The sequence below is a fragment of the Anomaloglossus baeobatrachus genome, chromosome 4, assembly GCF_048569485.1.
Source record: "Anomaloglossus baeobatrachus isolate aAnoBae1 chromosome 4, aAnoBae1.hap1, whole genome shotgun sequence".
Classification (NCBI taxonomy): domain Eukaryota; kingdom Metazoa; phylum Chordata; class Amphibia; order Anura; family Aromobatidae; genus Anomaloglossus; species Anomaloglossus baeobatrachus.
In genome coordinates, this window is record NC_134356.1 from 682267340 (window position 1) to 682282566 (window position 15227).

Here is a 15227-nt window from a genome sequence, read left to right on the forward strand (position 1 = left end):
TAGTCTGGCCCCCCCCCCCACCCAGGGTGACAGGAGCACAGTCTCATCCCCCCCCCCCCCCGCAGGGTGCCATGTGCACAGTCTCATCCCCCCACCCAGGGTGACAGGAGCAGTCTCACCCCCCCCCCCCCACACACACACAAAGTGACAGGAGCACAGTCTCGTCCCCCCCTGCAGGGTGACAGGAGCACACAGTCTCGTCCCGTCCCCGGCGCAGGGTGACAGGAGCACACAGTCTCGTCCCGTCCCCGGCGCAGGGTGACAGGAGCACACAGTCTCGTTCCGTCCCCGGCGCAGGGTGACAGGGGCACACAGTCTCGTCCCGTCCCCGGCGCAGGGTGACAGGAGCACACAGTCTCGTTCCGTCCCCGGCGCAGGGTGACAGGAGCACACAGTCTCGTCCCGTCCCCGGCGCAGGGTGACAGGAGCACGGCCCCCTCCCCCCTCAGGGTGATACACTGGAGGCTCTGGGGTGAGCGCTGTGTGTTGGGGTGTACTCTGTGTGATGACATGTCTGCCCACACTCGCTGACTCAGCTCCCGGTGGTCACACTCGGTGACGTGTTGCTCCGCACACTCCTCCGATGTGTCACCCACCACTCATTACACTCAGACACGTGTGCGCTCATTAACCCTTCCCTGGAGTGAAGAGACAAAAACAAGTGTGACTATACAACTTCCTCCAGTGTCTCAAATGATGGGAAGACGATGACTACTCCCTGACAGGTACCCAGAGGCCAGACACAATGATGACTACACCACCGGGCCCGGCCAGCCGGGCAACCACAGACCGGACAGATAACTCGCCCGGCACCGCATTCAGCCGGATACACAGACTTCTGGCTGAGACCTGGTATTTACTGACTACACACAGGGCGTGTCTGATCAGTAACCATAGAGACCCATACCTACGCAAGAGCTGTATACACAAGACTATCTAGATCCGGTATATACACTACTACACCGTGACCTGTATATATACAGCCCAGATCCAGTATATACACACTGCTACACCGTGACCTGTATACACAGCCCAGATCCAGTATATACACTGCTACACCGTGACCTGTATATACACAGCCCAGATCCAGTCTATACACTGCTACACCGTGACCTGTATATACACAGTCCAGATCCAGTATATACACTGCTACACCGTGACCTGTATATACACAGCCCAGATCCAGTATATACACTGCTACACCGTGACCTGTATATACACAGCCCAGATCCAGTATATACACTGCTACACCGTGACCTGTATATACACAGCCCAGATCCAGTATATACACTGCTACACCGCGACCTGTATATACACAGCCCAGATCCAGTATATACACTGCTACACCGTGACCTGTATATACACAGCCCAGATCCAGTATATACACTGCTACACCGTGACCTGTATATACACAGCCCAGATCCAGTATATACACTGCTACACCGTGACCTGTATATATACAGCCCAGATCCAGTATATACACTGCTACACCGTGACCTGTAAATACACAGCCCAGATCCAGTATATACACTGCTACACCGTGACCTGTATATACACAGCCCAGATCCAGTATATACACTGCTACACCGTGACCTGTATATACACAGCCCAGATCCAGTATATACACTGCTACACTGTGACCTTTATATACACACACAGCCCAGATCCAGTATATACACTACTACACCGTGACCTGTATATATACAGCCCAGATCCAGTATATACACACTACTACACCGTGACCTGTATATATACAGCCCAGATCCAGTATATACACTGCTACACCGTGACCTGTATATATACAGCCCAGATCTGGTGTATTCACTGCTACACCGTGACCAGTATATACACAGCCCAGATCCAGTATATACACTACTATACCGTGACCTGTATATACACACACAGCCCAGATCCAGTGTATACACTGCTACACCGTGACCTTTATATACACAGCCGAGATCCTGTATATATACTGCTACACCGTGACCTGTATATACACTGCTACACCGTGACCTGTATATACGCAGCCCAGATTCGGTATATACACTGCTACACTGGAACCAGTACATACACAGCCGAGATCAAATATATACACACTACTGCACTGTGACCTGTATATACATATAGCCCAGATCAAATATATACACTACTGCACTGTGACCTGTATAAACATACATCCCAGATCCAAAATATACACTACTACACCATGACTTGTATATACACACAGCCCAAATCAAGTATACACACTGCTACACTGTGACCCGTATATACACACACAGCCCAGATCCAGTATACACACTGCTACACTGTGACCCGTATATACACACACAGCCTAGATCCAGTATATACACTGCTACACTGTGACCCGTATATACACACACAGCCTAGATCCAGTATATACACTGCTACACTGTGACCCGTATATAACACACAGCCCAGATTCAGTATATACACTGCTACACTGTGACCCGTATATAACACACACAGCCCAGATCCAGTATATACACTGCTACACTGTGACCCGTATATACACACACAGCCTAGATCCAGTATATACACTGCTACACTGTGACCCGTATATACACACACAGCCTAGATCCAGTATATACACTGCTACACTGTGACCCGTATATAACACACAGCCCAGATTCAGTATATACACTGCTACACTGTGACCCGTATATAACACACACAGCCCAGATCCAGTATATACACTGCTACACTGTGACCCGTATATAACACACACAGCCCAGATCCAGTATACACACTGCTACACTGTGACCCGTATATAACACACAGCCCAGATCCAGTATACACACTGCTACACTGTGACCCGTATATAACACACAGCCCAGATCCAGTATACACACTGCTACACTGTGACCCGTATATAACACACACAGCCCAGATCCAGTATATACACTGCTACACTGTGACCGTATATACACACACAGCCCAGATCCAGTATATACACCGCTACACTGTGACCCGTATATACACACATAGCCCAGATCCAGTATATACACTGCTACACTGTGACCTGTATATATACAGCCCAGATCCAGTATATACACTGCTACACTGTGACCTGTATACTTACACACCGTATCAGTCAACAGAAAAAAAAAAAAAAAAAAAAAAAAAAAAAAGATAAAAAATTTAGATTCCCCTTCATTTCCCCATATCATCCCCTCCGCCCACATACAATGTTTGGTCGGGGCTTCCCCAGTGCGTCACCGGGGTGTTTTTCTCAGACGCACCCTCGATAAGTTTGAAGGGGTTAATAGTTAAAGTTGGGCAAAAGACCGGACCATGGAATGAATGGGAACTGGCGGACAAGGGGTTAGGAAAAACTGATGGGAGATCACATGACCGCACAACGACACAGAAGAGCGACATTGTGTGCGCGAGAGCGCGTGCTCAATACAACGGCGGGGAGAAAGAGTGAGACGCGGCAACGAGAGAGAGCGAGCGCGAGACACCAACAGAAAGAGGCAGCTGGTGACAGGTAGACGGCACAGACTAAACCGGTTAGGCATGTGAGAGAGGCAGAAGGGCGAGAGACGCGGACAATACGGGACGCAGATCAGAAACTGTGAGACAAAGGATATGACAGACAATGTAAGTGAGGCGAAATCAGGAAGGAGGGGGTACAAAGTAAGAGTAGGAAAAACTGTACAGACGGAAATATATCGAGCAAGTGCATGACACGGCATGGCACGGAAGACACCGAATGAATTAGAGAGGTCAGAGTCGTAATACCCTAACCCTGGGCAACTGTGACCGAACAACTCAAAAGTAGTGCACTGTGTGAACACAAGTCAAAAACCCAGCTGTCACTTACCTTTAGGACAAAGAGACAGCTGCCATGGGAGGGTCTTCAAAAGCAGTCTAGTACCCCCCTCCCCACACTCCGCCTGGACAAGTCTTGAGAGGGACAGCTCCCGGTAAGACAAGACTGACTGACTTCAGAGGAGCACTGTTGTGTTCCAGCACAGTCTCGCTCACTCCTGACTACGAGCTTGCTCATCTATGAGTTTATCGTTTGTTCTCTCACGCTCTTCTTCCCCCACCAAGCTCCGCCCTCCCCTCACCTCCGCCATCTCTCCCGGAGCCAAGTTTAAAGGGACACTTGATGATGTCACTACAACCCTAAAAAACACACCCACCGCGGGATTCCCTGACCACACACACCACTCCCACAACCAGCCCACTCTTCGTTTTAAGGTGGAACGGACTGTGCTTAAAGATTTAAGGTTGAACGAGTCGACGTCTTACAAAAATGTAGACAATGTAGAACTCATTTTAAGCGAGGCAAGAATGCAAGATCTGTCGTTAAAGGGAAGTGTGAGGCTCGAAACATTTCGACGATCACCACCGGTATTGGCCAGCGTTACTACAAGTGCAAACTATATCTTATAGGATTTAAAGGCTCACGTAAATCTTACGATCAGACTACAAAATTTACGTTCATGGTCAACTGAGAAAAATAATCCAAGAAGAGTGTAAGGATCTGGAAAATGTTTAATCATGATCGGCACCCTACGAGTTTGAAGTGACAGATCCTTACGAAAAGGATTATCTGGAGACACTTGAGGGTCAAGTTAGGAGGGGGTTTATAGGAATCTTCAGTAGAGGGGACTCGAAGGACTGTTGTTGGATTAGGTCATACATGGACGGGACAGTGTGAGGAGGGTCTGAGGGGGCGTTCAGTGACCAGGGGTCTGAATGAATTACTGACGTTGGGGGCTTGTGAGAGAGGGGGAAGGATGTCGCCTCCATAATTGCAGTGTGACGAGAAGTCTCGGGAGTGAGGAGAGAGGGGGGGAGGAAGTGACATCAGACAGAGGAAGGGACGAGAGGGGAGAGAGACAAAGGAGAACGAGGAAAAAGAAGAAAGAATGGAGGAGGAGAGCATCGAAAGAGATGTGGGAGGAGAGAGCGTGGTAAAAAGAAGTTTGAGAGAAAAGCAAGCAGAAGATATGGGGGCGAGGGGTATGAGGAGAGTAGAGAGATGAGGGGAACAAGAGAGATGAGGGGAACAAGAGAGATGGGGGTCGATTTTGGGGAGGAGGAGTAAACGCAAGATAAGCTTTGAGGGGATAGACAAAGACTCTCAGAAGCAGGGGAATACAGGAAGCAGGGAGATGGGGTTAGTAAACAGTACTGGCAGGGGGGCTCGGTGGTGTCTTTTTAAAAATTTTTTTTTTTTTTTTTAATGTTTTTTTGTTCTTGATGGTCCTGATGAAGGGGGCAGATGCTCCAGAAACGCGTTGACCTATATGATTAATAAAGTGGCATTAATCTGAATATCCACTGAAGTGATCTCTTCGGCGCAGCAAATGAACACCTCTCTCCTTTACTCTCTGTGATCTGCTGTCTGCTGGTGGCTGCTGCCTGGGATCTACATCACATGCGTTCATAGTAGTTGTGACTCTCACAACTACATTTGGTGAGTATTCTTACTCCCCCCTCCTTACCCCGTACATATTGGGGTAAAACCCTATTTGCGCTTGTTTTTTCCACAGTCCTTTCCACGACGTACATTACGTGGAGATAAGCCCAAGATGGACATTTCTATTTAGGACACATGAGATCACTGTCTACCGTCTGCACCGAGAGAGGCGAGACGTTCTGTCCCCCCTCCAACCTCCACAGAGGGGGCGTCTGAGGGCGAAAGCGTCATCCAGTCGTAACGCAACGTCACAATGACTTTAACCCGTTACCAACGACCCGAGCGGAACGCAATTCCTAAAATAAAAATAACTTGGCTCGAACAGAAATAGCTGTGATTATAAATAGTCCGAGAACAGTCTCCCTCACAATATCCCAGGGAAAGCGGTGACTAAGAGGGGAGCTTTTGTTTGTTTTATTGGCCCCCACGTGTGACCGTACTATAGACGGCACTAGATTTTGAAGAGTCATAGATTAAGAGGTTAATAGAAGTTGTACTGAAAAGGGGTTTGCCCAATACAGTTGCCGAGGCGCTTTTTCGGTTTGTCTTTTCCAAGAAGCCTGCAGAGCGTCAGCGTCTCTGCCGCAGAGCATCAACCCCTTTTCCCATAACAGCGGTGACTTCTTTTTTTTTCTCAGAAACAGACGTTACAAACTTCTCCTTTGCATTAATACTTTCACAAGTCTCCGAGAAGTGTCGCACATACGTGTGACGTAACGTATATATGATAAGCGCAGGTGGAAGCACGAGGAGAGTTATCCGAGTGACCCGTCATTTTAAGTCTTCTGAATATGGTCAGGTCTTATAAAAACACTTGTTTAAACTTTTGGGGGTCCTAATTTCCAGAACAGACCCCTTATATTTACAGGTGCCCAAATCACTCTGGGGGTTGAGGAGAAGTTTGGCGTTTGGTTGGTAGATTGAACTAAGGGGCACAACTAGGGAATAGTTAGTAACAAAAGCCTCCCCCCGCCCCCCCTCGTCACCTGTCACTTCATCTCAAACAAGCTGATCCTGGTAATAATCCAGCTTTCAGTCTCTTTACATTGACCAAGGAAGGACTGAAGTAAGGCAAGTAAAGGTATATACACGATAGACACAGGACATTTTTTCTCTTAGGGGGGCTTTACACGTTGCAACATCGCTTCCGAAATATCGTCGGGGGTCACGTCGTTAGTGACGCACATCCGGCGCCGGTAACGACATCGCAACGTGTAAATCCTAGATGCGCCGATTAACGATCGCAAAAGCGCTGAAAATCGGTGATCTGTGTAGCGTCGTTCATTTTCATGTCGGGTCGACCGCAGGTACGATGTTTGTCACTCCTGCAGCAGCACACATCGCTGTGTGTAAACCCGCAGGAGCGACAAACATCTCCTTACCTGCGTCCCAACGGCAATGCGGAAGGGAGAAGGTGGGAGGGATGTTATATCCCGCTCATCTCTGCCCCTCCGCTTCTATTGGCCGGCCGATTAATGACGTTGTGGTGACGTCGCTGTGACGCCAAATGCACCTCCCCCTTGAAGGAGGGATAGTTAGGCAGTCACAGCGACGTCGCCGAGCAGGTATGTGCGTGTGAAGCTGCCGTAGCGATAATGTTCGCTACGGCAGCAATCACCACATATCGCATGTGCGACGGGGGCGGGTACTATCGCGCTCGGCATCGCTAGCCGATGCTAGCGATGTCGCAACGTGTAAAGTACCCCATAGTCTCGATTCCTTCAAAATTTGACGCTAGCCGGCGTCCACGTCAATCCTAATTGGCACCACTTGACCAATGTCATAGAAGGCCCGCAATTTCCACCGAATGTAGACGTATTCTTAGACCTGCATCAGGGGCAGGTTGAGGTCCGATTCTAAACCTTTAGGAGATACTTCCACATCAGGTTCTGTCCTTTGGGAATTTATTTAGAACTTGTGGGGTATTTGTAATGAAATATTAAGAAGTCTTGATAGGTCATTGGTCTATCGTGTACACTGTATTGGACACAGCGACTTTTTAGAAAAAATGGTTGGAATGTTATAAACAAAGACTCAGGTGTCTTCCATGTTGGCCCTACTTTGATGGTCATCCGAGTCCTTGTGAGGTACTTTACTTCCATGTCGGTCCTACATTGGTGGTCAATTACCTCACAAAAACTTTGAGACGACCACCAAAGTAACATTGAAATGGAAGACAATTACCTCACAAGGACTCAGATGACCACCAAAGTAGGACTGACATGGAAGACAACACCCACTATACGGATCAAGGAACATGGATCATACTCTACCATTCAACCAACCAAAAATATTTTAAATTTATTAACAAAAATATGGCGGCAATACAGGAAAGGATTGTCCCCTTCGGAGTGTGAATTATGAATGGATCCGAGGACTTCCTTCTTTGCTCTTGGAAAGTCTTAAGTCACATTACTCATGAGCACTGGAACCCAACAGCATGTGAAAAGAGAAGTCTACTTTGATTGTAATCTGCTGGTTTGTCGCGTTTTCAAGGAGTACGATACCAATAGTTAAGGGTTCAGATGCTTTGACCCGAAGAAGGGGGGCTCGGAAACACAGAAAGATGGTCTTATCTTAAACAGAGCGTAGGTGTGCATGCTTACCTCTCATTCATTGATATGGGACTACTGCCTAGCACTCTGATGTTTCCAACAGTCCCATAGACCATGAATGGCGTGTAGGTCAAGCGTGCACACTTTTGCGCCATTCACAATTAAGCTTTGTTCCAGTGTTTCAGAGCCCTGTTCTTTGGATTGAAAGGATTCCTATCAAATGGACTTCTAACAATAGGATGGATGATAATTTATCAAGTTTAGGAGAAAAGGGGATTTACACTGAATTAAGTTAACTGATCATAGACATCCTTTTTGGAGCAGGTCTAAGGTTAAATGCCATCAAAAGCTTCAAGCTGGCCAAAACTTCTATTTTACTCAAATCTTAAAAACAGGTATATAGAGGTATATGGCGCTCCCAGAAGTCAGCTAGTCGGGGCCTTTTAGTGAAGGCCAATGCATCTGAGGTTTCATCACTACCAGGGCGGACTGCAAATGATGCAATGTATGTGGCTCTGTTCCTGTAAGGCATGCCCAGAAAATTTCCAACATGCTGGAAGAGAGCCTGGAATCGGACAGGTAAATGGGAATCCGCCAGAACAAGGAAGTATTCACTGAGCGTAAACATACCACAGTTATCAACACGCCGGGAAGCAAGTTACAGATATCCGAGACTAGCCCACACCGATGTATATCAGAATCCAATCAATCTGAGACATCATACCTCATCACACAAAGGGTTCAGCACAGCAGGCGCGATAACTTCACTACTGCGCGCCCGCTGTGCAGATATGTGTAGAGCGGTAGGACACGCCACTGCAGAGACCGGAGCAGCGGGAAAAAAAAGAGGACAGGCAAATATGGGGAGTGCATCATAATATTTGGAGGACTATGGGGCTGCATTACAATATATGTTAAGCTACAGGGGCTGTATTTTAGTATACGGAGGACTATGGGGGTGCATTATAATATACGGGGGCCTATGGGGCTGCATTACAATATATGTTGGGTTATAGGGGCTGTATTTTAGTATACGGAGGCCTATGGGGGGTGCATTATAATATACAGCGGCCTAAGGTGGGTGCAGTATAATATACAGAGGACTATGGGGGTGCATTATAATATACAGAGGACTATGGGGGTGCATTATAATAAACAGAGGACTATGGGGGTGAATTATAATATATGGAGGACTATGGGGGTGCATTATAATAAACAGAGGACTATGGGGGTGAATTATAATATACGGAGGACTATGGGGGGGTGCATTATAATATACGGAGGCCTATGAGGGTGCATAATACACGGACTATTTAAGAGTCAGTTCTACTACAATATGAAGAATGCTATGTGGGGGCCACGATAACATTTAGGGGGCTATGTTGAGGCCATTCAGTCCAGTCTAGGCCCAGGATAGATGGGCAGCAAGGGGGAAGGACCAGTCTAAACCCAAGATAGATGAGTGGCACAGTGAAGGTCCAGTCTAGGCCCAGGATAGATGGGTGGCAAGGGAAAAGGTCCAGTCTAGGCCAAGGAGACATGGACTGCAAGGGAAAATGTCCAGTCTAGGCTCTGGATAGATGGGTGGCAAGGGAAAAGGTCCAGTCTAGGCTCTGGATAGATGGGTGGCAAGGGAATAGGTCCAGTCTAGGCTCTGGTTAGATGGACGGCAAGGGAAAAGGTCCAGTCTAGGCCAAGGAGAGATGGACGGCAAGGGAAAAGGTCCAGTCTAGGCTCTGGATAGATGGGCAGCAAGAGCAAAGGTTCAGTCTAGGCCCAATATAGATGAACGGCAAGGGGAAAAGGTCTCAAGTCTAGGCCCAATATAGATGAACGGCAAGGGGAAAAGGTCAAGTCTAGGCCCAATATAGATGGGCGGCAAGGGGAAAAGGTCAAGTCTAGGCCCAATATAGATGGGTGGCAAGGGGAAAAGGTCAAGTCTAGGCCCAAGATAGATAAGCAGCATAGGAGGTGGTATAGTCTGGGATCTGTAAAGGTGGAGCGGATGGGAGATATTGTTTTGGATCCATATAGGTGGGTGAAGGGGGAGGGGGGTTACTTTGTGATCTGTACAGATGGGAAGTGCGGTTTGGGTTCGGTATGGCGGAGGTTCTCCTCCGCGGTCTGTATAATTGAGGCTCTCATCAACAGACTTTATTTTTTTCACTTGAATACATTTCATCACATAAAACACAAACCAACACGAATGCATCAGACTCACCGTGTCATCGAAGGCGAAGGGCCAGATTTGATATCAAAGCGGAGCGCACGATGGACCCTGAAGACAAAACAAACAGGATTAGTGGAGGAAAGGAAAATCGGCGGAGTGAGTGCATGTGAGAACAAAAGTCCTGATTGTGGCAGTGCGTGGGGGTCAGTGCTAAAAAGCAAAAACATTCAGCAGTAACCAGAAACACAATATACAAAGTATAGTAACGACATGAGCGGACATCTCGCAGCTTCCAGTGGTCAGTGCATGTTGTGACCAGTAGTTCTACTACTACGAAAAGCCACAAGGGCCAAACTTCAAAGACTTTTCCCTGCTAGAAACGAGACAAAAGCAGAACATTTTAACAGATTCAACAAAGCGGACAAATTTGGCCACTAAAAATTTTTTCATCAATACTAAATAACTGGCTATTCTCAAACTTAGGGGGGAAAAACGAAAATGACAAACCAAATTTGTCCACTTTGTTGAAAAAAAAAACAAAAAAACTATTCTGCCCCTTGAAATTTTTTTTTCGCCATATATACATTTAATTTTTTTAGTTCTTTGTGTCCATAGCAACAAAAGTACCATTGGCCTTCATAGGTTACTAAGGTCACTAAAGCCTCCCGAGACAACAGGCTTTTTCCAAAACGTTATTTAGACTGTTTGACAAAGACAAAAATTTACCCAAAGAGGTTTCTTAACTTGCCCGCAGGCATTATAGTAGCCCTTTACAACGATCACCTTCAAGGCCATGTTGGATGTTTTTGACTGGAAAAGAACCTGTACACTTTAGGATAATGTTAGCAGAACATAATGATTTTTTTGTGGGACCATCAGACTAATGGGGACCTCCCGGCAAATATAGGGGGGAGAGAAGGGAATTTGGAATACTAGTGGCCGATCCCTTTGTTTTCATTGGTGTCTGGTAGAGACACTGTTGAAACACATGAATGCTCGGCCTAGCTGACCACTCACATGTATATGGAGGTCGGGGAAGATCGTAGTCTAATGCGTGTGGCCAAAGGTTTTTTAATCCTCCCCATATACAGAACACGAATATTGATATCCGCGGGTTCGGCCGACAATCTAATGTGTAAAAGGGCCTCACAGAATTGGATTTCTGGGGCGTTAAGGATCTTGCATGCACTACCATGCTCGGGTGCTTGGTACTTGGTACTAGTGATGAGTGAGCACTACCATGCTCGGGTGCTTGGTACTAGTGATGAGCGGGCACTAACATGTTTGGATCTCTAAGAGCGGTTGGAAGCTCGGATGGGCGCAACTTGACTACCCAAGTATAATGTAAGTCAATGTGGGACTCTACTTCGGATCTACTCAAGTCGTGTACATCCTATCATCTCACTGCTCATTATGAGTACAGAGCATGGTAGTGCCCGCTCATCACTAGTTACGAGTACAGAGCACCCGAGCATGGTAGTGCCCGCTCATCACTAGTTACCAGTATCGAGCACCCGAGCATGGTAGTGCCCGCTCATCACTAGTTACCAGTATCGAGCACCCGAGCATGGTAGTGCCCACTCATCACTAGTTACGAGTACAGAGCACCCGAGCATTGCAGTGGTCAATCATCACTAGTTACCAGTACAGAGCACCTGAGCATGGTAGTGCCCGCTCATCACTAGTTACGAGTACTGAGCACCCGAGCATGGTAGTGCCCGCTCATCACTAGTTACGAGTACAGAGCACCCGAGCATTGCAGTGGTCAATCATCACTAGTTACGAGTACAGAGCACCCGAGCATTGCAGTGGTCAATCACTAGTTACGATCCTTTTGTATTCTTGGACATGTCTGGTCGCGGGACATGCCGAACGAGTGGCATGTGTATGGGAGAGCCGAACCATCGTTTATCTGACAGCCATCTTATGTATACAGCGTACTCAACACTTTAAGGCCTCCTTCACAAGTCCGTGTCTCCGGTACGTGTTTGGTCCGTTTCCTCACGTGCCGGAGACACGGTCACACATAGACCCATTAAGATCAATGGGTCTGCGCACACTGCGTGTTTTGCCATGGACCGTGTGTACATGTGGAGCATACGTGTGCCCGTGTGCTCCACACTTAGACCTGTCAGTTTTTCTCCGGCATCACAGGTGTCACACGGACCGCACGGATGTGATCCGTGTGACACGCACCGGAATAAACTTCTCCAGCACTGCTGTCTCTGCCGCTGCTGTCATTTGCTTCCGACCCCCGCTCATTATGCTCATTGCATATTCACTCCACTGCGGGCCGGAAGCAGCAGCAGCGGGGAGTGGGCAGGACCGGATACCGAAGATCAGCACCAGGGAGAGCAACGCAAGGGGCAGGTGAGCAGAAAGTTCCCGTTCTCCGTGTGTTATCACGGATAACACACGTGTGCCATAAACACGCCACACGGAGGACAATACGCACCTTTGACACGTCCGTGAAAACCTTGCGTGATTTTCACGGACGTGTGAAAGAGGCCTAACACAAACCAAAATAGTCCAACATGTTCTTGAGGGTTTAGGGAGATAAAAGGGTTGCCATATAATTGCATTTTATTATTATTTTTTTTCTAATGGCCAGTATAAAAAAAACAAATCCACCCCCGACAAAATAAATAAAACTTATAAATTGGTATAAAAGGTCCTTCTAGATGCATTAAAAGCTAGTATGAAGTTAACCGCCAGAGTAATAACGCCGCCCTCTACCGTTACCCCACCACCCCCTACAATCCCAATACAACTTTTGAATTCTGCAGACATTACCTGCTGCGTCATTCAACGGAACCCTTATTAGCGTAAAAACAAAAATTGGCGTTATTTTAGCCAGTTGAACGCTCTCTCGTCTATGCTGCCTTAGATCGCGGCCAGAGGTAAAGCAGGGGCAAGCGCAGGGACTAGTAATGGAACGTTCTCAGCTCAGTTGAGGGTGGTGGGTGCTGCCATGTCCCAGGAAGAGACCTGCAGATGATCGGGTCTTTTCCTCAGGGCTGGGTTGCGGTGCTGTACATGGCACTCGTTGCCCCTTTTCCACAAAAGGAACCTGTTGAGCAATACTACATTAAAAAAAAGAAACGGCCCCAAAAGGAAAAATTTACAAACCTCCAACAAAGTTTTACAAACTGCCTTACTTCTCTTTCCGGGGTCCAGCACTGGATCTCCACCGCTACTCCCGAGCGCTGATGTCACATCAACAGCACTGCAGCCAATCAATGAGCGCAGACTATTTAGAGCCCCCTTATTGGCTGCGAGACATGACATCACCACTGTACACCTTAAGACAAGCAGCAGTGCTGGAGACTGAGCACTGGACCTGGGGAGGTTGAGTAAAGCACTATGTTGTGCTGGAATGCAAAATAGTTGTAAAAACTGGGCTACAGCCAATACATAGGATAGTGTCACAGTGTTATGCTGGTATATTTTTACACATTTATAATGTCCATATCAAACACCTGAGCATGGTAGTGCTCGCTCATCACTAGTTACGAGATTATAGCACCCGAGCATGGTAGTGCCCGCTCATCACTAGTTACCAGTACTGAGCACCCGAGCATGGTAGTGCTCGCTCATCACTAGGTACAAGTACCGACCACCTGAGCATGGTAGTGCCCGCTCATCACTAGGTACAAGTACTGAGCACCCGAGCATGGTAGTGCCCGCTCATCACTAGTTACCAGTACTGAGCACCCGAGCATGGTAGTGCCCGCTCATCACTACTTACTAGTACTGAGCACCCGAGCATGGTAGTGCCCACTCATCACTAGTTACGAGTACTGAGCACCTGAGCATGGTAGTGCTCGCTCATCACTAGTTACCAGTACTGAGCCACCGAGCATGGTAGTGCCCGCTCATCACTAGTTACCAGTACTGAGCACCCGAGCATGGTAGTGCCCGCTCATCACTAGTTACCAGTACTGAGCACCCGAGCATGGTAGTGCTCACTCATCACTAGTTACCAGTACTGAGCACCCGAGCATGGTAGTGCCCGCTCATGACCATTTATAAATATTACAGTTTTAGCAGGACCCATGGTGACGATGTGGCGGCAAAAATGAATTTATTCTAGCGTCTGATAAATTGGACTGGAGGTAATGGTTAACATGGGAGTGTCCATTTCCATACTAAATATCCCCTTAAAAATAGATGGCTATTCAATGAGACAATGCTTTTTTTTTTTTTATTTTAAAACAAAATAAAAAAAAAAAAAACAAAACAAAGAAATCAAACAACAATACAGAATGGGAAAAATAAATAAAAAAAAAAAACTTAAATAAAAACAACATTCCCCAGAGGTCAACAGAACATTTTACAAAATTTTTGCCATTGCGACAATAAAAAAAAAAATAAAAAAAAAAATGGACGTGTGGAGATCACGCGGTCCGGTCTGTCCCTGGACACCTGTGGTCCAATTACGGCCATGCTTGCTTTTTTCCTTATTGGTAGCCGTCCAAAAAACGAAGCAGCTGGTAAACTGGCGGGGTGGTGGGAGTGCGACCGAGTTCGACTATAAGAACATAAGACACCTGTGGGTGTCATCTGTCTACCACGGGAAGCGGGCCCAGTGTTCACACGTGACAGGTTGGCTTAGGAACACCCGTGGCATAAATCCTAGAATAAAATCTTCACGGCGATTGTTAAAAATGGAAATTGCGAAAGATTTTATTTCCCCTCCTCCTAACAATTGAAGAAATGCAAGATGAAAAATGTAAATCTTTTGATATCTGTATGGTAATGTTGTATGGGCACCCTTACCTACAAAAGCTGGGGGAGTGGAGGACACGGGGAAAATGGGACAAGTTGCCTCGCCTCAAAAGTGCATTCTGGTGGGGTGATCACTGCCCCAAAAGCGGGGTGGGGTGGGGGGGGGATTAGTAGGCTGCTCTACCTCAAAAAAAGTCCTTGGAGTGTCTCCACTCTACCTGAACAGCAAGGGGGGACCCAAACTGCTATACCCTCCAACCGTGGAAGGGGGGGGGGGGGGGGGGGTTGGTCAAACAGTTGAACCCCAAAAGTAGAAGGA

At 47.4% G+C, this 15227-nt stretch overlaps 1 protein-coding gene across 4 annotated transcripts in view; it reads right to left on the bottom strand.

The window, feature by feature from the left end:
* KDM6B (lysine demethylase 6B) overlaps positions 1-15227 on the bottom strand; it is a 144280-nt gene that overhangs the window by 17999 nt on the left and 111054 nt on the right. For 3 of the 4 annotated variants that reach the window (XM_075346716.1, XM_075346713.1, XM_075346714.1), the window contains one exon: positions 10232-10288. The gene's annotated coding sequence lies outside the window, so the exon portion shown is untranslated. Of the gene's footprint in view, positions 1-10231; positions 10289-12973; positions 13072-15227 lie in introns of those variants that run through there. The other variant, XM_075346715.1, reaches the window with a different exon arrangement.